Source organism: Ambystoma mexicanum, chromosome 5q (genome assembly GCF_040938575.1).
Source record: "Ambystoma mexicanum isolate Mex_15411 chromosome 5q, UKY_AmexF1_1, whole genome shotgun sequence".
NCBI classification, from domain to species: Eukaryota; Metazoa; Chordata; class Amphibia; order Caudata; family Ambystomatidae; genus Ambystoma; species Ambystoma mexicanum.
In genome coordinates this window covers 119,924,817-119,949,080 of record NC_090933.1, presented here as the reverse complement: position 1 = coordinate 119,949,080, position 24,264 = coordinate 119,924,817, and positions in this window count along the sequence as shown.

The following is a 24,264-nucleotide window of genomic DNA, read 5'->3' as shown; positions in this document are numbered from 1 at the left end:
TGGCAACCAAACACCTCAACATTCGGGGTAAAAGGAAACTCATGCCCCGTTATGTGGGTCCCTACAAGATCCTTTCTTGTCTCAATCCGGTTGCTGTCCGTTTGGACATCCCATCCCATTGGCGGATTCACCCAGTCTTTCATGTATCTCTACTCCGTCCTTTTGTACCTGGCACTCGACTTCCTGTCGCCCCTGCTCCAGTTATGGTACAGGGTGATGATGAATATGAAGTACATGCTATATTGGACTCCCGTCTGCGTCGTGGAGTACGTTTCTACCTGATTGATTGGAAGGGTTACGGTCCTGAAGATAGGACTTGGGAACCGGCCTCGAATCTGCATGCACCCCGGCTCTTGCGGGCCTTTTGGTTGGAAAGACTGCGTGCCCGCAGGGGTGGTCGTCCTTTGCGGGGGGGTACTGTCATGCCCCGCATTCCTATTTCAAGACACTTGCAGATATCTACTTCCAGTTGGAAACTGCCCTGGAGACTGTTTTCAGCCCACGGAATCCGCCGCACTACAAGGTCCAGAATTCCTTCGGCTCGCAGTCACGGGAAACGCCCACAACGTGACTTGCGTTCTGAAACAGATCCCAGTACTTAGTGTGGCGTGTCCTTGTAACGGGTGCTCCTAAAACTGACTATTCAGTTCGAGTACTCGATCTACGATTACCTACGGTTATCTTCCTGTTATCTGATTCCTGACCCGGCTTTGTATCAAGGATTATTCTGACGTCTTTTCCCTCGATTTCTGGCTCCTGGCTCCCTCGGTTGTTTCCCCCTGGTTAACGAACTCCTGGCTTGTATTTTGGATTTGTTCTTTGCCTACTTCCTACACAGAAAGTATACGAACTCTTTACCACAGGAAAATACACGGCGCTGCTCACAAGAAGACAACGCTCTACACACTGAAGTGACCAAACGGACGCTCTCCTGTTTCTGCTGGTCACTCCCTGGATTTGGGACGCTTTGCTGTTTATATTTGGGGTTTATTTTGGACACTATTAGACGCGCCCTCGTGCCGTTCGGGTTAGGTGGATCTTTGCACAAACTTTCTTCTACTGGGACTTCCATTTTCTACCATCAAGCCAACCTCCTACTACACACTTTCAGGTTACGGGACTTCCTACCTATCTAAGCAGGTAAGAGGGGTCAAGAAGGGAACAAGTATTGTATTTTGTACCTTTGGCTGCTATCTTAAACTATCCTTTTCTTTGTTCCTCTAGCTCTGTTGTCGCTGCTCCTGCCTTTCCACTTAAGCCCCTGGCCTGTTAGTTACTACCTTCTACAGGCTGCGCTCTTGGGGGGAAAGTCTTGTGCAAAATCACGTTTCAAGATATCCCAGAACCATCTTGGTTATAATCCAGGTTATCCCAGAGTGAAGAGGTTCCCTAAGCGGAGGCTGATCTTGTATCCTTTAAAAATCTGTATCCTTTTCCTATTGCGTAAAAGTTGTGACAGCTGCTCACGTAGATGGAAAGTTACTGACGGGGCTCAGTAGCCAACCAATTGTAGAGGACCACGTAGTTGGGGGTCCTATAGATTGTGTAGCCAATGGGACCTTGTACATTAAGTGACGTTCATAGTGGCCATCTTGAATGGAGGGCTTAGTTGCCCCACCTGTTGTTGACTATCCAATTACTCCATACAGATACAACAACTATACTTAGTTATTCCCTTAGGACCAATCCCGCTTCCCAATAAGTTTCTGTATTTTGCCACGTAGGATGACGTTGGTAATGATGCAGGTAAACATGTCAGCTATGACCAATTATGGGTTAAAGAACCCAGCTTTTTTATGAAATGATTGAGAGTTAGAGTATCGAGCGATTGCTGATGTTCGTTGTACTCCCTGTTTTAAATACTTGCATTAAAACAGACAAACTTTTGCCAAGCTATATGTGTCATCTGAATTATTGATGTTTGATTAAAATCTGCATCCCCATCTGTCTCCAGGGTATTTCTACTCATCTTAAAGGGCTGGAAGCCTCCAGTTCACCACTCTCTCTACCCCAACCACCCACCATACCCCCTCTCTCTCTACCACCACCGACCCTAACCCGACACTTTCTATCCCCATCCACTCTACCTCCCATTATCTATGCTCTAATCGACCCTACCCCCACTCTCGCTTTTCCCAACCACCCACTTAGCCTACCCTCACTCTCTTTCTCCAACCACCCATCTGAAAACCCAACTCTCTACCCCACCCTCCCTACCCCCATTTGCTCTACTCCCAACCGCCCTGCACCCTTCTCTCTACACCCACCCACCCCACTCTCTCTACCTCCAGCCACAATACCCCTGCTCTCTCTATCCCAACCATCCAACCCGAGCCCCACTCTCTCTACCCCCAAAAACCCACCCTACCTCCACTCTCTCTCTACCTCCATCCACCCACCCTATCACTGCACACTCTACCCCTACCCAACTCTCTCTACACCCCACCCAGCCTCACTTTCTACCCTCCCTCATCCTTCTTGACCCACTCTCTCTTTATTTCTCACCCTCTCACCCTCAACCTTTCTCACTCATATTTCCTCTTGCTCATCAACAATGACACCATCTCAATACTTTCCTCCCTTCCTCTATTCCCCTTCCTCCTCATTCTCTTGCACATGCAAACCCCTTATCGAATACTCCTTTGAGACTTTGCACTCTCCTCATTGCACCCTGGTGCCTATAAATACAAATTGCAAAGAACAGCAGTAAATGCCAAACTATTGGCTTTGCCAATGCCTGTTTATCTGTAGGCTCCTCCACATTTCTCCATACTCACTCCCCTGCTGGGTTAATTTCTAGCACTGCTTTCTCCCAATGAGACCAGCACCTGCCTGACCCCTTGCAACGTTGCAACGTCCTTGCCTCCTCTGCTGTCAGCACCCATCCCTGTCCCTTTCATCTCTCCCTCTCCTTCTATGCTCCATTCTAAGACTCCCCCTGCAAAGGCCAGCAGGACAATAGACTGTGTCACCTAACATCTCTTCCCCGACCTGTTCAATGCGCTTTCTCTCTTGTTTTGTATGGAATGTTTAACTTCACGGCCAACCAGGACGGCCACACATCTCCTCCCCCTCACCTTGCCCTTCACCCCGATAGCTGCTTACTTTTACACCAGTCCAACAGAGTAGCTCTTATCTTCCATTGAATCCACTGCTGAAACACCATCCGCGGACGTCTAGGACTCCCACTCTGGGGAGCTCATTCTCCCACCCACCGCTGCCAACAACTTCTTCTCCTGCAGAGTCTGTCCCCTTGCCACCTCCAAAACTGGTTTACTCCCTCCCCTGGACCACTTCATAAACTGCCTTTGAGACCACGTCCAACCTCTTCTATTTTCTATCAGGCTGCCCCCTTCTCCAACTTTACATCATTCCCATCAGGAAGTCCACCACCTGCCCTTACCTGGCCCACCAGACCTACTGTCCCTTTGTGCTGTGTCTTACTTCAAACACACTTCCTGGGCAAGGGTGCCCCCCCGGACCTTCTCCTCTTTGTGCACTGCCTCTTTGACCTAGGGGTAGAATGCCTGTCTTCAGCACGCAACATGGCACAATTTTATCTCTCACCTTCATCCGTCCCACCAACCTGTGGAGCACATCCCCATCCTTTGTGTATCCTAACACGGTTTCTGCTACTATTGTGGGGCCAAACCCCAATAAAACTGTGAGCGGCACCCAATGCCCCACAATACCCAAATTCTGAATCAGTGGGCTTTCTTGGGGACACTGTCTGATACCTTAAACCTGTCCCTTTCTTAGAGTCCTAATTCTGCTACTAGAATGTTCCTGCTAATTTCCTCATATTCCCACAGCGTAACAGTCTTCTAGCTCCTCCATAGTGAGCAGGAAAACATTCACATTGACTCCACTCTACTCTCAGCAGTCTGGGTGTCTGCAAGAGGCCCACCCAGACCACTGTGTGCCACGTCACTGACTGGTTTGAGGTGGCCCACTGCCCACTAGAAGCACAGGACCCTGTCCAAGTGTTTTATGGCCATGCCATTCCCCCAAAGTGAGAATGTCTATAGACGTACCTTCACCGTCCAGGCTGCCAAAAGGGAGAAAGAGGCAGTGACTATGCTTCTACTCTTGATATAGCCTGTTCCCCCTTCCTTTCTTTGTGTTCCACCAATGGCGGCATGGCTTTGCGTGACGTCTTGACTCTGCCACAAAACACACCCAACAATCCCTGGGGTGTGCCGTCGAGGTTACTTCCATCGAGGGACATTTTTTCCTTTGTTTTGTTTTCTCCTAAAATTTGTATCTAAATCCCTGCCTTGACATTGAATTGAAATTAAATTGTGGACACAAATGGGCAGTATTCTCTGAATGTAGTTCCCTTTCATCCTATAATAAAGAGTTGCTGTGAGCTCCTCAGCAACCTCTTTACTTCTGCTTTCTCTCCTCCTCTCCCCTGCTGATCTCGTGGCTGAAACCGCACTGGTTACCTGGCTACCCTCTGATCTCGGGCACAGGTCCCCTCCTGTGTAAATTGCCCACCTGCACTGCTCCTCTGGCAACCCTTGCACTCAGAGACGGTCTCTGTATCCCCTCAGCCCCTACTAGCACTTGACACCTGATGTCTACACTTACCCTTGCACTTGCCACCAGCTGGCCGCACTTTTATTTATTGCCCTTATTTATCTTACTGTTATCCTATGTACTGCACTGTCCCATCCTCTTTCCCCTTCCCCCTACCCCATCCCCTGCACTTGCACGATCTCAATGTCACCTGGCCTAGTAGGATCGCTGTCTCTGTCCTCCCTCTGTTTCCCCTCCCTTGCCTCGTCGTGCCTTGAAACACTTGTGTATAGGCGCGTTATAAATGCCATATCATATCATGATCCGGGACTGATAAAAACAGAAGATTGTGTGGGAATAATGGGATAGAAGTAAATATAAAACAAGCATTGGCAAAATCAACTGTTTTGGCTTTTGAGTGGACATGGGTATGGTATGGTGTTAGACTTATATAGCGCAAACAATCACTTTGAAAAGGCATCCTGGCACTAAACAAGAAAGAAACCACAATACCCAGAAACCATAGGCCAAAACGGCCCTATCAAGGAAATGGGAAAGTCTTCAGTTTTTGTCTGAATTCCATGAAGTGTTTGTTAGAGCAGAGACTAGTTGTCAAGGAATTCCACAGCTTAGAGACCAGAACTGAAAACGCCTGTCTCCTCCATCATGCAAATCTAAATCCAGGCTCAACCAGCAGTCCTGTCGATGATAAGCAAAAAGCTCAAAAATGAAGCTATTTACAGAACCTATTCCCACAAAAAACAACATTGAGATTGTAATAACCCTTGTATACCAGGCACAAGGCTTTGAACTTGATCCATTGTTCAACTGGAAGCTAGTGAAGTGAATACAAGGCTGGGGGACATGTGCTCTGTGTACTAAATGAAGCACCAACCTAGCAGCCGAACTTCAAATGGTCTGCATTTTATGGAGTAGTGCTTTTAGGTAGCCCCAGAAAAACAGCTTACAAAAATCCAACCAGCTAGACACAAACGCGCTAACCAATTGAATTCTCTGCTGAAAGGCAAAATAATTCAAAAACCTCTTCAAGGAGCGTAATTGAAAAAACAAGACCTAGAGACCGCAGAGATATGGCACTCCAGAGACCACTTTGGATCCAACCTAAATCCCACACTTTCGGAGAGGGAGCTGGACAGGCACCAAGGGATTCGGTCAAAGATCATCCAGCCAAGGTTCTAATGCTGGACAGGCTTTCTGGCACATTGCAAGCATAGTCTTTAGCATGTCTAAGGGAAGGAGATATACATAATAAGATTTCGTTTATTTGCGCGTTAAACATAAAACGATTATGATGCATTCACAGACTTACCTGCTCTAAACAATCCCTATGACTGTTCATCTGTTGACTGTCAGAATGATCCAGGCACAGAATCAATTGCGTATCTTCTGCGTAGATGCAAGACATGGCTCCAAAAGATCTGATTAGGTCAGCTAACGGTCTCGTGTAGAGATTAAACAGCAGCGGACTGAGGGCTGAACGCTGTGACACTCTGCGGGAGATCGGTGGACATGTTGATTCGAAAGGCAGAATCACTACTGTTTGCACTATACCTGTAAGAAGTGATTTAAAGCAGGCTAAAGCCTTGTCTCTAATACCCCAAAAAGGTGAGAAAAAAAAAATACCATAGTCATTGGTATCAAATGCAGCGGACAAGTCTAACAAATGAAGAACCTCCACTGCTCTCCTCAAACGATCAGGAATGACGCCAGACTCCAAAGAACAATGTATTATTTGACAGAGGTCAGGAGCCACCAACGTTCCTACTTTCCTTAGAATCTTGGCCAGTCAGGGGTCATGAGGTAAGGCCGAAGACTGATTATTTTCATGATTTCTGGTCTTTAGACTGAAATTAAGATAAAAGATCCTTAGGCAAGGTGCCTTGTGGCACAGAATCTGAGGCCGTCTGTTTGGCCATCACCAAATCTGAACCATCTAGTTCTCTTTGGAGCGTAAAGATTTTATCAGAGAAAAGCTGTGCCATCTCATCTCACATCATCTGAAATGGAATTATTGGTTCGATGTGAAAATGTCCCCAGGGAAAAAGTTGCCAGGTAGGCAATTTTTTCCATGCACCCCTAAAAGACCTTATCGCCCCCCCCGACCCCAATATTCTAGGATGGGTATTATTTACTATTCGAATGCCAGTCCTAGAATATTTGGAGAAAATGCTTGGTTCTCGTGGGAGTGCACATTTGGGGAAATGTGACCCCCTGGCGACATTTTCCACGCAACTTTATCACTGGATATCGAAAAATGGGATTGGCATTTGACAGGCACAGCCATAATGGTATTACCTGGTCGTGAGATGGCAGCCACTGGGCAATGGTATGAGTCCCTGGCAAAAGTTAGCAGTGCATGGCGTATGCCTATCTAATACCTATACACATGCCAAAATGGTTAGCTTTTCCAGTGCTTTTTTTTAACTGGGCTTCAGTGCAAGAAACAGGTGCGAGGACACACACACTGCTTATAAAAGCAGTTTTTTAAGGCACACTTGGTTAAGACATTGTTTACAACAGTTGCTATATTAAGCTTTAATTAAGCCATGAACTCTTAGACAACTGCTTTGAAATAACAGTGGAAGGCCCTTTACAGCACACAGTTTGATGGTACTTTGTGCTAGAGCTAGCACAAAGAGATCCCAGGAGGATGGGCAGGCACAGGTAGTCAGTGGGAATGACCATCTGGGAGTTAATGTGGCTGGTGCGCCGCTTATCTCTAGGGATGTGTTTCACATTGCACATGCAGGACTACATGTACCAGAACACAAAGAAGCTCATTTTGAGATCTGCTTATAGGAAAAAAACTTGTAACAGCCTTGCTTAGGATTTCATGCATTTTCTTACCAATACGCCCCATGTTCACTGATTTGTGTGGCAGAGAGGAGGGTCGGAACGTAACTTAAGTTTCCACTGCTCCCGTAATCTTTGCCACACAAATATTAGGGCATTTGCACTGGGATGTATTTTCATGCTGCCGCAAATTCTGTGGATGCCTATGCAGTCCGCCGGGTTTTTGCACCAGCAAAAAGCCGGCAGACTCCTTAAGAATCCATTGTAAATGCTGCCTGCCATGCGTTCACGGCAGGCAGAATTTACTCAATCTGCAAGGCAGAGAGCAAAAAGGACGGTGCACAAGCATGTACACCGCCTTTTGCCCTTCCCTTTTGCACTCCGCCGCGCAAATGCTACACATTTGGTGGCAGGGTCCGTGTACGTGAAGGTGCACACGTAACGGCTCCCTGCCGCCAAATCACTGGAGACTCGAAAATGAGCTCCAAAATGATTTGAGCCTAAAAGCCAGAACAGTTTTTTTTTTACTTGAAACTTGAAATGGCACAATTTGAGATCCCTGCAATCTACATTATACTTGTACTAATTTCAGATTTACACAAAATCCAGAATGCCCAGTAATAGTTACCTGCTTGAAGACATTTTTTGACACATACGTATCCTGGCACTATGAACAAAAGTGCATGACATGTGTTAAGCTTCAAAAAAGGTGATAAAACTTCTTTTAACAGGTGGCCATTGAAATCCTTCCCCTTGGGTTGAATAGTGACAATTATTCCGGGAATGTATTTGTGTATGTTTTTTTGCAGCAGGGCCTTTGTGCAGAAGCTCCCAGCGCTTTCCCTTTTAGCGAAGGGATCCATGAGTGAAAGGGATCATGGATGTGTAGTTCCTCTGTGTACTTGTACATTGCAGAATGGAATATTCTGCGTTGAGATGTTGGAACCCGCCCAACAAGTTGCAGAGAGAGAGAGCGAGAGAGAGCGAGAGAGAGCGAGAGAGAGAGACTTTTGTTGGATTACGTATGCCAGAGGTCTGGGGGTTAGTACAAGCTTACCCATTCCCAGGGCCCAACAACCCTCCCCCAGTAACAAACGGCGGACTCAGCCAAGTGTAACTTAGAACTGTCATTTATTACAAAAACCGACAGGGATCATACAGGACATTCAAGCATTCCCAAAATCACACCTCCCAAGCCGGCGTCGGGCCCTTTTGTGGTCCTCTTGTGTCACAACATGGGCCCTTCCCCGAAAAACCTATCAGACCTTCTTGTTGGGTGATCGGAGTGGTATCCCTTATGGGTAACCCCTATAGATCCTAGTTGATTCGGCCTTGCATGTCAGGTGGCTGGCCTGCCTTTTCCTCAAGTAACTATCTATTACGTTGTTTGTGGGACGCAGGATTACCATTGACCCTTGCTCTCTGCCATCCACCCCTGGATTTCTGTTCCCTGATTGGCTGGGACTGGCCTCCCCAGGCCTGGGACCCAGTTCTCAGCGCACTGGGCACCTTCTCAAGAGGACGAAAATTACTATGTGTTCCCAATGTATCAGTTAACAATACCATTTTGCCTGTGACAGTGTCCGCAACGTTGCAACGTTGTTAACGACTTAATGTTTCACTTCATGTTTGTGTTGCTGCGAGCGGTTCGTCTTCCCACCGTGGGTCAATGACCATTGTCTAGCTCGGCTGCATCACGTGGTTGAGGCCCACAAAATCGAGCTCTTCTGGTCTTCAATTATGAGGATTTATTCAGTTTCTCTGCAGATGGCCCCTTGTCATTTTAGGTTTGGAATGAGTTGCTTGTCTCTGACCATGGATGGGAGCCCTGGCCTTCCTGCCCTGTGCAGACTGGTTCTGCTTTCCCTCGTCTCTTGTCCTGTGGCTTGTGGCCTCATGTCATCCTCGTTATACTTATACTATGATTTCTACGTATCTATACCGTGCTATGGTTTTCATAGTTTAGTTGTATTTGGGCCTTCCATCCTCCTTATGTGATCCTTTAGTTCCACAGGGTTAGTTGTCATAAGCATCTGCAAGCTTGTCCTGCATCTCTTTGTTGACTTGCATTCAGTGTTTGTGTACTTAGCTAATGAGAAAAATAATAAAAGCTTTTGACAGTATGTATGTATCTGTTCTCTATCTGCAGTACCATGTAAGCATGTTCTTCATGTGTTCGCGTGTGTGTATGTGTAACGTTGTGCATGGCTGCAAGTGTACATCGTGACTAACGTTAATATGTGATGGTGTCACTAATGTTGTCAGCACAGTGGTTTCTCAGCATTAGTCAACGTCATTCATCGAGGTATTTGGGTCCATGACCAATGTTGAAGAACCTGTACCCATAAAGACATTCACTAGAAAAGGTCTGAATGGCTGTCTGAGAGAATATCTTTCCACGTGTGTGTCAGTCATTGGTCCTCCTGGCGACAGGCCGAATAGTCAGTGGCTTGGTGCCTTTTTTTCTTTTTGGGCCGTCATGTTCATGGGGATGAAGAGGGGCATTCCAGGGACTCTCTCTTCAGTCCCCCCTTTGGTTGACTTGTTGACCAAACCTCTATACTTTGTCACTCTTGCTTTTGGCAGCTGTATCTTTGTTAATCCTTTGAGATGTCCATAGTAATGTGCATGGTTATCGAAACTCCAGGTCATATAGCTGCTCTCCCCTTTTGGTTGCAGAATACCCATTTTCCCTAGTATCTGTTGTTGTTGAAGGGATTGTCAAATGTTATCATCCGAGTCGGGAACAGTGGGCACTCCATTATCCTTGTCTCAGGTTATTTCTTTCTTCCACTATCTTGTATTTTTCTTCTTCCATGTCCACATCCACTAACACATCCCTATTGTCTTCTGAGAAGTTTTGCCTTCTATTGACTTCTTATTTCTCCTGTTAGTGTGCATCTCAGAGAAGTCGTCTATGTTCACATCCTTCTGTGGCACTACCAGTGCTGGCATTGTGTAATGCAAATCTTGGCCACACACAGTCCCACTAGTACTAGTATTAGTGTTCCTAGTAATACTTGTGAAAGGTTTGTAATAAACCAAATACACTTAATAAAAAAAAAGTAATACTTTCAGTCCATCTGCTAACCATGTTGGCATCCATGACCAAATGTATGACAACCAGCTCTGGTCCTGTCCTGTCCCATTGGCTTCCTCCTCCATCTTGGCATGCATTTTTGAATAATCTTGTCACTGCTTCTGTCAGTGTGCCATTATCTCTGTCATTTGCAGGCATGAATGTGCAGCAGGAACTCCTGATCTTGGTGCAAACTCCTCCTTCCATTGCTATAAGAAGGTCTAGAACATATCTGTTATGCAGTGCCATTAAACTTACTGCTCGGAGCTCCTCTTTTATCGCATTGAAGCCATTTAGTGTAGAGTTTATCGCCTGCTTCAGCTCTCATCTTGTTATATGCAACCATTTTGTGCTTGTATACGTCTACACAGCTGGAACAACTGATGCAAAAAACCTCTCCGTCCTGCTGAACAACCTGCGGTACATCGTCTAGTGATGCTTCTGATTCTGAAGCAAAATAATTGTCTCTTTTCACTCTACTCACTTCTTTTGACCGTTTCTTTCTTCCCTTTTCTTCCCCTTCTGTTGACTTCTTATTTCTCCTGTTAGTGTGCATCTCAGAGAAGTCGTCTATGTTCACATCCTTCTGTGGCACTACCAGTGCTGGCATATTGATGTGCACCAACGAGCAAACTCCTCCGCAGTTGGGTGTCAGCTTCTCGTATGCTTTGGATCCTCACGCCCAATGGTGATCCATTAATACTGCTGTGACAACCTTCATTGCTGGATGCTTTTCTGAGTACCTAAACTCTGTGTTTTCTCCAACCTTTACTACACCATCTTCTGGCAACACAATGCTGGTTTCTTCAGTGGTATTATAGGCATTGGTCCAGCTTCATTGCCCACTGTAAGGAAGGCAGAGTATCAAAGTAAGACAGACACAAGTGACCACAGTTCAAGGGTGTGGTAAACAACCTTTCTAAACCTAAATCTAAAGATGGGTGCAAGCTACGACCATCAAATAATAATAACGCAGTCCTAGTGGAGTCTCGTCAAAATAAAAGGGACTATACTAAAAAACCTATTGTTATTCCTTACCGCTAATTTACAAATAGTGTGAGGAAATCTTCATGAAAAAGAAAGAAGTGTCCACAAAATGATAAGTCAGGATGTTCAGGCCGTTGGCCTCTCTTCCGCACATTTTTCAGCACGGGACAAGGCGGTTCACTCGAGCATAGCACGCTCTTGGGCTTCTTTGGCACGAGGACATAGTTACATTACCAACATCACGGCCTTCTGTGCCCAGGTCTTTGAAGTTATCAAAGTCTATTGATTCACATGGCCTGATGTACCAAAACAGCGAAAGGTTTCTTTACAAATATTCAAGTCGGGCAATTCACTCATCACCCTGGATCCCCCTCATCTGGGCTCAGATGCCTTTTCTACCACAATCTTTCATTTGGATCCCCCTTTTCCGGGCTCAGATCCTCTTCTCCAATGCTTATAGAATATCTTTTCTCAGGTGACTCACGGTTCACCCCTGATCCTCCTCAGCTGGGCTCAGATCCCTTTTTCACAATTAGTCTCCCTCAGACGGGTTTCGACCAATTACAGCTCGTATTAACTATCCAAGTGTCATGGACCACCGAATCTGGCCCTTCTGGACTTCGTGGTCCATGATGCACCGCGGCATGGGCTCCATGATCCTACCAACATGGCCGATGGGCCAGAAACACAGTGCTCTAGCCTTTGCGCGCAACACTCTGCTTCCTAGAAAACAGGCACGCCCCTGCGGCTCTGCGCGTCTCAACGCAACTGCTTGGAGTTGTTAGGCGTGTGTTCAAGTCTGTGTATCGTACTGTCTCCACCTCTTACCCCTTTTTTATTCTGTCTTGGAACCCTCTCATGATTCCTGCACCCTCCGCTAGCCTTTATTCCTTCTTCCCGGATCCGTCCTGTGCTCGGTGCCGCAATCTTCCGGCACTTCTGAGCATCGGACGCCTGTCTACCTCCTTCCTGGATACATCGTTAGAATTCCTGGATATTGAACGCTTCCTGGCTTAGGCAGCCTACTACCTCACGCTGGAACCTGAAGACTCGCGCTCTAACCTATACAAGTCCCGAACAGTGAGGAAGAAGGAAAGCGCTTCCAAGAAGGCCACAAGCAAGGATAAACAGGTGAGAAAGAAAGACGCTTGTGACACCAAGACTTTCAAATGTGCACAGGGTTTGGCTTGACCCGTTGCAGGACCACTTCGATTTCACAGTTCACAATTTTACACTCTCAGTTGGACAGAGACCTTCAAATGAGCATCCACGTGGCGCCGGACCACTCTGTATATGGCATCAACCTTGGTTTCAAAAGTTCAGTCACTCCTTGGATATTCAATTATATTTGCATCGCTCATCACATACACCTTACACTCTGCTCTTTGCAGATTTCTTCATATCATGTTGCTGCTTGCAACCTTGGTTCTAACACAGACCGGTCTGCTATCAGTCTCCCCGTCTCACCGGCTCTGCTGACTTTACTGTAGCGGCTTTACGGTGGCAATCGCTCCTCCCCGCCCCGGCTATCGATGCAGGAGTGCCCCAGGGACCTCCGACACACAATGCACCTCTCTTTAGCTTTCACTCCCACTCTTATGTTTCTTATTCTCGATGGCTCGTGAAAGTAGCGTTTTTCTTCCTCTGAAAAGGCCAAGGGTAATTCCCTCCTTGCAACCCTTTCTGGTCTTGCCGTCTTTCTCCTCGTATTAAACTGCCATCTCGCAACTGCTGCTTCCGCTTGTGTTTTGCCTCGCACAGAGTGTGCTTTCATGCTCTGCCTTTTATCCATGTGGAGAAGTGTGATGGAAGTCAGGTGTGTGTAATTATCAGTAAATGCCTGACTCTGCCTGACCCTTGTGTTGGCACATGTCAGTTATACAACTTGGGTGTTAGTCTGTTTTCTCTCACAGTGTGCTGTCTGTGAAAAAGTGTTTGTGTCGGGAAAGGGGGTGTTCCGTTCCTAGGTATCCTACCTGGTAGGATGGGGAAAAGGTGTAATTGGGAAGGGGATACCGAGTCTCACCCTCCGGTGTCTCATTTCTACTCCCTGAGGACCCCTCATCCAAGTTATCCTCTCGCACTGGTCTACCCCCAGGAACTGGATCCAAACAGATGGCCATGTCTTGACCACATGGATGACAGATCCCGGGGGACTAGCGGGTGAGATTCCTTCAGGTTTCTCACATACCCTTCCCCTATGTGATGTAGCCCCATCAGTTTTACAGGGGAACCAAGAGAGGAAATCCACGTTCCTTTGTCTTTAACTTTTCGGTGCTCCATAGTGAAACAGTAGGGTTGCAGGTCTAAGAACCATCGCATGACTCGAGGGTAAGAGTCTTTTTGTTGCCTAATCCAAACTAGTGGAGAATGGTCAGTGACGAGTGTGACCTTTCTTCATAGGATGTAGTATCTAAGATGGATAATGGCCCACTTGATGGCAAGGGCCTCTAATTCCAACACAGAGTAATTATTTTCACATGGGAAAAGTTTGCGAGTTGTGAACACGATGGGATGTTCCAATCTGGCACAATTTGTGATAAGACTGCTCCTAGTCCTGTAAGGGAGGCGTCTATCTGCAGTACACATTTTTTTTGAGAAATCTACTACCTTAAGGATCAGGTTCTGGCACAGGGTTTGTTTTAGGTTGTTGTAACATATATCATCCTCGTCGGTACAATGAATTTTCTGGGGCTCACGTTCTTTAGTTTATCTGTCAGCCTAGCTGTCCTGTCTGAGAAGTTTGGTATAAATATATGATAATAACTGATTAACCCTAGAAATGCTCTGAGATATCTTTTAGTTTTAGGTGCAGGGGTATCTACTACGGCTTTCACTTTCTTGGTTTGAGGTTGCACACTACCATTCCGTACAAAGAAGCCAAGGTATTTCATGGCTGATTGGGCCAGTCTGCATTTGGATGGATTGGCAGTTAGACCAGCTTCTCTGAGAGCTCTCATGAGGGTAAAACGATGGAAAAGGTGGTCTGCCCAAGTTTTACTATAAATGATGATATTGTCAATATAAGCCCCACAGAAATCAGAGTAGGGCTGTAATATTTGATCCATAAGCCGTTGGAAAGTGGCTGGAGCCCTGTGTAAGCCAAAAGGGAGGACCTTGAACTGAAACAGTACTAGGGGTGTCGAGAAAGATGTCTTTTCCTTATTAGGTCCATGCACTGGGACCTGCCATTAGCCTTTTGTTAAGTCTAAGGTTGATAGAAAGGTGGCATTTCCGAGTTTATCAATTAGGCCATCAATGCCTGGCATGGGATAGGCATCGAATTGAAAATGGCATTAACTTGGTGGAAATCTATGCAAAACCTCCAGGAATGGTCAGATTTGGTGACCAATTCGATAGGGGAGGACCATGGGCTTGAAGAGCGTTCGATAATGTTTGCTCTTAACATTTTATTCACTTACTCAACCACTATCTGCTTGCAGGCTTCTGGGAGTCTATATGGTTTCAGATGAGTCACTTTTCCTTTAGTTGTTCTAATGTAGTGATAGGTGCCTTTCACTCTTCCTGGTTTCTAAGAGAATACATTGGGGAATGAGATAATTACATCTTTTAAATCTTCTTGTGTTGACTAGATAGCTCTTGAGGAATTAATTCAAAGTGGTCTACCTCTTCTGGCACCAAACCGGATAGTATTGTGCCATTGGTGGCAGACAGGTTTTCCTTACACTCTTTTAAGAGATTTACATGATATAGATGGGCCTTCTGTTCCTGTCAGGTTGTGCCACCATATAAGTACACGTTCCTGTTCATTCCAGTATGTCATATGGCCCATGCCACTTAGAGATAAGCTTGTTTTCCGAGGGAGGCAAGAGGACCAAAACGTTTTGTCCTACGGTAAACGATCTTAAACTCACCTGTTTGTCGTAGGAAGATTTATGCTGCATTTGGGACTTTTCCATATGGGTATAAACTAGATTGCGAACAAATCTCATATGTTCTCGCAGTCTGGTAGCCGTCTGCAAAAGGGGAATGGTGCTTCTTCTTGTTCTTCCCAGGTCTCCAGGAGCATATCCAGGACATCTCTAGGTTCTCTACAATAGAGTAGCTCAAAAGGAGAGAATCCAGTAGATGCCTGAGGGGTTTTTCTCACTGTAAACAGTGCCCAGGGGATCACACGGTCCCAGTCCTTCCCATCCTTATCTAGCAACTTTTTTTAGGATCATTTTAAGCATTTTATTGAATCTCTCTACCAAACCATTTGTTTGGGGATGGTACACTGAAGTTCATAAGGTGCTAATATGGAGTAGTTTCTTGACTTCCCCCATGAGTTTGCTCATAAAATTTAAGCCTTGATCCATTAGAATTTCCTTAGGAAAGCCAATCCGGGAAAAATACGGTAGGAGGTTGCTTTAGAATTTGCTGAGTGGTGTTGTTCCACATAGGGAATGCTTTGGGTTATCTGTTTGCGTAGTCCACAATTACGAGGGCATATTTGTTGCCCAGTCTAGATGTTTCTAATGGTCCAATGATGTCCATCCCAATTCTTGTAAAAGAGACGTCTATGATTAGCAAAGGATTCAAAGGGGCCAGCAATAGGATGTGAGTACTGGTTTTCTGATATATTTCACATGTCTAAATAAAGGTTTTTATATCAGCATGGATTCCTGGCTAGGAAAACATCCAGCTGAGGTGCGCCTGGATTTTGCATGGACCTACGTCTCCCCCGGTCAGACGGGACTTCGCAATCTCGAGCACGATCTTTCGGTGGGTTTTGGGCATTACCAACTGGGTTTTACTCAAGCCTTCTGTTGATGTTTCCTTTCTATATAGCAATCCTTGCTTTCAGAAGAAGAAAGGGCTACCCTTCTTTACATTCTCTCCAATGGGAATTTCTTGTAAAAATACCTCAGCGAGGGCTGGGTCATTTCGATGGGCGAAGGATAAGTCAGGATAGATGGTTGGCTCTTTGCCCTTTTTCTCTTCAGTGCTCAATGGTTCATCAGCTTCCCCAAAGCCTAAGGTACCTCTCTCCATTTCGTCTAGTTCACTTTCTCTAAAATGGGGAAATAAAGCTTTTTCAATAATCCCTTGGGAAAATTTGTTTCCACCATGTACTTCAAATGGGAACTTGCCATAATTCTGTATATCTCTTTTTGGGTGACTCATGGTTGACCCTGGATGACCTCCTCTGGGGTCAGATCCCCTTTTATACAATTAGTCTCCCTCAACCGGACTCAGACCAATTTAAAGTTCTTATTAGCTATCGAAGACTTTCAATTGTGCACAGCTTGACCCGTTGCAGGACCACTTTGATTTCACAGTTCACAATTTTACACTCTCAGTTGGACACCTAACAGAGACCTTCAAATGAGCACTCACGTGGTGCTGGACCACTCTGTGGCTCTCATTCTGAGGTTGGTGCTAAAGGAAAAGCGATGCCGGTAAAGGAATCTCAGCATCGATTACCGCTACGGCCTATTCTGACCAACCAGACCACAATTAACGGCGTCATAAAGTACAATGTTGTTAATAGCGGTCTGGTCGTGCACACGCGACCCACCATGCCGTCATTAGCGGCATGCCGTAAACCGGTGTAGATCATAAGTGAGGCGACATGCTAATAACGGCCTCATGAAGGCGTAAAAAGTGCTTACCGCCACGTCGTAAATACCGGCATCGCAGACACGCCGTAAAAAGCCCTAAGCAGTGTCCCAAACTGCCACAGGTGCACACAATCAGCACAGGTGGAGGCAATGGAGTCAGGCCCAGTACAAAAGGAGCACACCCACCCACCACACCCCCTCCCACACCAAGATGATTCCAATAGTAGTAGCATTACTGGTGCTGGAGTACTTGCTTGCATTGCCACAACATCAACAACAAGAACAACAAGAACAGCAACAACAACAAAAGCCGCCACCACAGAGGAGATGCAGGATAAGAAGGAGGGTGAGACAGGCCCAGCATGCCCCACCAGTGCAGCCACCGTTACCACGCCAGCAGCCCCCAATCCCTCGCATCAGAGCCAGTCTATTCAATCTAACCCCTGAGCAGGTCCACACCCTGTACCGCCTGGACCGGGACACCATCACCACCATAATGGACCTGATACACAACAACATAGTGCGCCTCATAGAAATACGCACCACCATCCCCCCGCTACTGAAGGTAGTGTCTGTGCTCCACTTCCTCGCCACAGGCACCTACCAGCACACAGTTGGGCATATGCATGGCATATCACAACCCTTATTTTCCCGGATTCTGAACCAAGTTCTGGATGCCCTCCTCAAGCACACAAGGGACTACATATACCTCCCACGGACTCCCCAGGAGATATTTGATACAAAGGTTGCCTTCCATGCACTGGCAGGTATGCCAAATTGTGTAGGTGCCCTCGACTGCACCCACATGGAGTTGGTGGTCCCGCATGCCATGGAGATGGTGTACCGCAACCGCAAGCAATACCACTCCATCAATGTGCAGATGGTATGCGATGCCAGCAAGATCATCACACATTGTTGTGCCCGATATCCCGGATCAACTCATGACTCTATGGTCCTGCGGAACTCCACGCTACCATGCTTCATGGAGCAACATGCTGGACGACGTGCCTGGCTGCTTGGTGAGTTGCCTGACTGGCCCATGGCAGTGAATCGGGGTTGTGATGTGGGGGGATGCATACTCCACCTGGGTGGCAATGGGGGGATGCATACTCCACCTGGGTGGCAATGGGGGGGTGCATACTCCACCCGGGTGGCAATGGGGGGATGCATACCTCACCTGGGTGGCAATGGGGGGGATGCATACTCCACTTGGGTGGCAATGAGGGGGGATGCATACTCCACCTGGGTGGCAATGGGGGGGATGCATGCTCCACCATGCTGCCAATGTTGGTGTGATTGCACAATGTGCACATCACTGAACACTGTGCCCCAAAGCATCACAAAGGGAACATGACACCCAAATCACATAGGAATGAAGTAAGATCGACACCTATCACTACATGAATAGCAGGAAACCACCCCACATCCCACAACACATGCACCACTCATCGGCGGCCCCTTCCTCCGTAACGCCATCCTGCACCATGCAGTGCATATGCCCTATGTTGCTGTCTCCAGCATATCACCACACAGGACAATCATCCCTGGGAGTGCATTGAACTGAACCAACTAGGGAATCCACAGTGTGTCACCGGGTTGGCACACCCACAGGAGTGCTGCATGTCACCATGGGTATGTGCAGCGCTGAATGCCCAATAATGCACAGACTACTGCCAACGCTCCCCCCAAGTAAATCTCACAGAACACAAAAACCATCAGTGATTTGGCTCCAACACTGCTGTATGCATACACGATGCACGTGCACCAAGATGTCAGTGCACACCATGTATCATCTTGAAGATGCAACCCACACCATTAGTCCATGGCACAGGACACATTGAGGGACTAAAAATGGGGTCAATGCATCCAGGGACATGTGCATGTGGGCAACGATTACCTGCAGACATGCGTGACTAGTACAGCTGTCCATCATGAATCGGCAAACATTTACCTTCATTCCCCTCTCATGCAGGTGATGGTGGCTATCCCTTGAAGCCGTGGCTCCTCACCCATGTCCGAAACCAACAGAACAGGCACGAGGAGGACTACAATCGTGCCCATAGCCATACACGTGTGGTCATCGAGCAGACCTTTGGCTTGTTGAAGGCATGATTTCACTGCCTCAGCCGGTCTGGTGGGGCACTCCTCTACAGGCATGAGAAGGTGGCCAGGATCACCATGGCATGTGTAATGCTGCACAATATGTGCATCTGCCGGAACATGCCCCTACCCCCTGACATGGAACTGGTACCACCTGATGATGATGAAGGTGATGAGGAAGATGTGGCAGGACAGCATCACAGTGGCGATGCTCAGGAGGGACGTGCTGTGTGCCAGTCAGTGATCGCACAATATTTCTGACACACATGTCAGCAGAGGGTGACATAATGTTTGGACATAGGGCACTGGGTGTGGAGGTACATGTACACTATGCACTGTGAATGAATAAATGGCACATGCGCAATGATGAATATCCACTCAGGTCTTCTTTTGCACACAACCGGTGTATTGAATGGAACAATGTGAACGTTAGTGATAAAACCCTCCACCACCCTCACTCCCCACCCCCTCCCCCACAACTCCCCCACACACCATCACTCCCCTCCCCCTCCCCCACAACTCCCCACACACCCTCACCCCCTTCCCAATCCCCCCACAACTCCCCCACACAAGTCCCATTGAGTCCATGAGCCCTACATGAGGCTGCCATTTCATTCACTCAGCACTCCCAGAGCCAGTGGGTGGCATGTCCTGTCGCTGCAGTGCACGGACCGACCGATGGAGCGGGCTGGTTTGGGTTGAACTGCTGGTGGATGGTTTGGTCTCCTGCTCAGGTTGTGGGGCCGGATGACCAGTCTTCAAGGCATCAGCGATGCGCACTAGCACCTGCCAGAGGGCCGAGACCTCCTCGCAGAGTCGGTTGGTGTTTGTCGTAAGGGACCGGCCCAGTGCTGACACCTCTGCCCGCCACTCCTCCCTGGCCTGACGGTTGTCCTGTATGAATTCCCCGATGAGAGAAGTGAGCAGGTCATCCTGCTGTGGTCCTGCGGCTGGACCTGTGGCTGTGCTGGGAATCTGGCTGGCATGCCTAGCCTGCTCATCCTCCACTACACTGAATGCTGGGCTGATATGTCCCTGGGTTTGTTCATGGCCAAACTGGTCTGGGGTGTTGGTGTGCACGGTATTGCTCGTAGATATCTGGGGGGATGCAATTGGGGTTGGGGTGTGGACCACATCCATTGTGTCATCATCGATGGTGCCCCAGATGTCATCTGGGCTGTCTTCCACTGTGAGGGGTGCCATGGCTGCCACCTCCCAGCCACACTGGACTCCTCAGAATGGGGTGTCTGAGAGGTGTCTCCAGGCAGAACAGTGGGTGGAGGGGGTGGGGTGGTGTGCCCTCCACGGGCCTTGGTGGTGCAAGTGCTTTGTGTCCCTGCGGTGGCTTCCTTGCTGGGAAACTGCACCCCCTGGATTGTCCCCTGGAGGTTGATGGATGGTTGCTGTCCTCCTGGGACCTCTTACTGGGTGTGGCCTGTGAAGAGGTGGTGTCCTGCTCTTCGCTGTCATGCTCACTGCCTGTGGAGGTGCAAGAGAGGGACGGCATGAGTGATGGTTGGATAGGCATCATGCATACATTGGGACAATTGCTCATTCACACAATTGTGGGTAATAGGCATTTGTGTTGGGAAGGGCACGTCATTTCACACATGGGTGGTATATGCAGCCGTATGTTGGCGTCACTCATGTTGGCCAGGGACAGTGCTGTCTGACATGCATACTATTTTGGTCATGCACGCTGTGTGCGTCGTGGAATATCCTGCTTTGTGTGGTATGTGTCATGTACGATATTGCCTTGCACCAGGCATCATCATGTGTCGAAGATGCTTCGGCCTACCTTACAGGGAGTGTGTGTGTGTGTGGCCTACCATGGCGTGACTCTTTGGACTGACATTGGCATTGACTTTCATCAGATTTGGCATGGCAGTGTTTACTTTGGACACTCACCTCCATTGTCAGATGCCGTGGCGCCACACTCCATCTCACCCACGCCTTCAATCGATTCAGGGCCAAACATGCTTGCACATGTGTCTTCCCACGGGGTGAGCTTAATGGGTGAACTTGGTCCTCCTCCAGTTTCCATGGCCTGGGTGCGGTTTACCGATAGTATGTTGCGCACCCTCATGCGCAGATCATCCCACCGTTTTCGGCAATCTTTCACCGTGCGGGTCGTGTTGCCCACTCCACTGACCTTCTGGGCAACAAGTGCCCAGATCTCTTTTTTGTGCAGCACTGTCTCTCGCCTCATGTTGCTGCTGAATATTGTGGCTGCATGCTCATGCAGAGTATCCACGAGCATCTGGAGCTCGTCCTGGCTGAATCTTTCCTTTCGGAGGCGGGCAGATCCCTTCTTCACAACTTTAGACATTCTTGGGTAGTAGGATGTAGTTTTTAGACTATCACCAGTGTCCCAGGGGTCCTGTGTGCTGAGGATGGCAATGGATTGTGTTTTTAAAGATGGCTACCGCGATCCTTCCCGTTCCTGTGCGATGACGCCATTTCCATTTCCGCTTATTTACAGTCACCGCTAATGCCGTTTTGGGCTATGTCGGTAGTGTTATCTACGATGCGCTTGATGCCGGTAAGGGCTTTTTGGGGCCCTTTTGCGGCATGGCGCAAGGTACCTTACCGGCATGGCGCAAAGCTCGTGCCCGCGAAGTCGTAATAGTCCTCTAATAGCGGACTGTTGTCAGCATGGACACATTATTTGCGCTGTGTCGGTAAGGGACGATACTTACCTCCAAGCTCGGAATGAGATGCTGTATATAGCAACTACCTTGGTTTCAAAAGTTCAGTCACTCCTTGGATATTCAATTAAATTTGCGTCACTCATCACATACACCTTACACTATGCACTTTGCATACTTTGTCGTACAATGTTGCCGCATGCAACCTGGGTTGTAACACAGACCGGTCTGCTATCAGTCTGCCCGACTCACCAGCTGTGCTGACTTTACTGGAGTGGCTTTGTTGTAGGAACGAAGGACAGTACCACGGCAGCAATTGCTCCTCCCCGCCTCAGCTATCGATGGGGGAGAGCCCCGGGTACCTTCGACACATAATACACCTTTCTTCAGCTTTAATTCCTGGCCTTATGTTTCTTATTCTCAAGGGCTCGTGAAAGTAGTATTTTTCTTCCTCTGAAAAGGCCAAGGGCAATTACCTCCTTGCAACCCTTTCTGGTCTTGCCGTATTTCTCCTCGTATTAAACTGCCATCTCGGAACTGCTGATTCCTTGTGTTTTTTGCCTTGCTCAGAGTGTGCTTTCGTGCTCCACCTTTTATCCATGTGGGGAAGTGTGATGGAAGTCAGGTCTGTGAAATTATCAGCAATTGCCTGACTCTGTCTGACACCTGTGTTGGGACATGTCAGGTATACAGCTCTGGTGTTAGCCCATTTTCCCAGCATGAACACCCCAAAAAGGTGTTCATGCTGGGAAAGGGCAAGGGGGAGGGGATGAGTTCCTAGGTATCCTACCTGGTGGCATGAGGAAAAGGTGTTATTGGCAAGGAGATACTGTGTCTCACCCTCCGTTGTCCCACTTCCACTCCCCGGGGACCCCTCATCCAGGTGATCCTCCCGCACTGGCCCACCCCCCAGGAACTGGATCCAAAAGCGATGGCTCTGTTTTGGGCACCTGGATGACAGATCCCGGGGGACTAGCGGGTGAGACACCTTCAGGTTTCTCACACCACCCAGGTCACTAGCTTGGTGCTCGCATCCCATTCTTTCAGGCACTTCTCATTTTCTCCTTGCACTCTGTTTACCGGTGCTTGTACTAGGGTGTGTGCTTTGCTTCCTACTACTCCCTCTTTCCATCCTTCGGCTGTGTATACTTGGCCATACACGAACATCTGTGGTCTTTCCCAACATCCTGACTCTCCTATTTCCTTGACCCCCCTCTTCGGGCAGGGTAATTCCTTCAGTGTTATTGTTTTTGTCTGACCTTTCTGTGGGCCGTAAGTTATGTATTGTATTGCCAGGTCTAATTGCCAGTAATTGTTCATCGTGTCAAGAGTCTTTATATAACTGTCTTCATAGGGGAACGTTACCTTACACATCCATCTCAATGTTGCCATTTTCCCTTGAAATCTTCCTTAGGTTGTAACCATGGAGTGGTACATAAGGCATTGTGCTCTTGCTGCTGGTGTTTCAGTTGCTATAAACGTTCTGGAGGCACTCATGGCATAGCGGATTAGTGAGCAGACATAGCAGCTCTCCCCAGTGGTTTCCTTGCCGACTTTGGTCATGGGTTTGTATCACATATTGTTAGACACTCGAGCAGTGTCAGTGAGATATAGGTCCACCCCTCCCATGTATGTATCAGCACTGCACGTAGCTCTCCTTATTGTGCTTCAGTGCTCCCCTTTCCACTTGACATGGTCGTTCCACCTGCTGAAGTTGGGGTGATGTTAGTAGAGGATACAGTAGTAACACTAGCTACAAGGAATATTCGGCAACAAATTAGAGCAAAGACACCACTTGGAAATAAGAGACAAGACAAGATGAGCACTTTTTTAATAACCGTCTCCATTACATGTACTGCTTGGATCCTGGTACAGCTTTGAAGATATCAGTTGCCCACCTGAAATGAGCAAAAATTAGCGTTAATGGATTAGTATTGTATTAACTCAAGCCCCACGGACCATGTAGTCATCCATGGCAAAAATGAATAGTTGTTACCACAAAGCTTTAATTCTAGGGTCTCAGAGGACTGCAAGGACAGGTGGATTTCCTCTTTCTAGTTGTGGGGAAACTTGGCCCAGATATGCTATGAAGACACGGAAATACACATTAGGCTGACGTCTCTGAGTTCTGCTGGATCTCGTAACAAATTGGACAAACTGACCTTGGAATATTTCAGCATGGGGATCAGTGGGAAGCATGGAAGCAATGCAATAAAAACAGTTGCACTTTCACAATGAATGTGTGCAGAAAGAAAAACAACAGACAGTGTACCCTCCCTCTGGATGTGTAGGAAGTCCTTGCTTTAACTCTACTGCCCATGAGCGAGTAACCATTGGGTGTCCTCTGCTCAACAGTGCTCATTCCGAGCTGTTTGTTTGCTCTTCTTGCTGAGGATTGTTGGCCCTGTTGATGTCGGTGCTAGGAGAGGCCACTGCTTTTTAGGGCTTGATGTTGCCGCAGTGGTTCCAAACGTTCTTCCCGACTAATTTAACGGCTCTCTCAGCCACAGGTTCTACGATATGTGGTCCCGTGAACCATGGGGCATCCCAC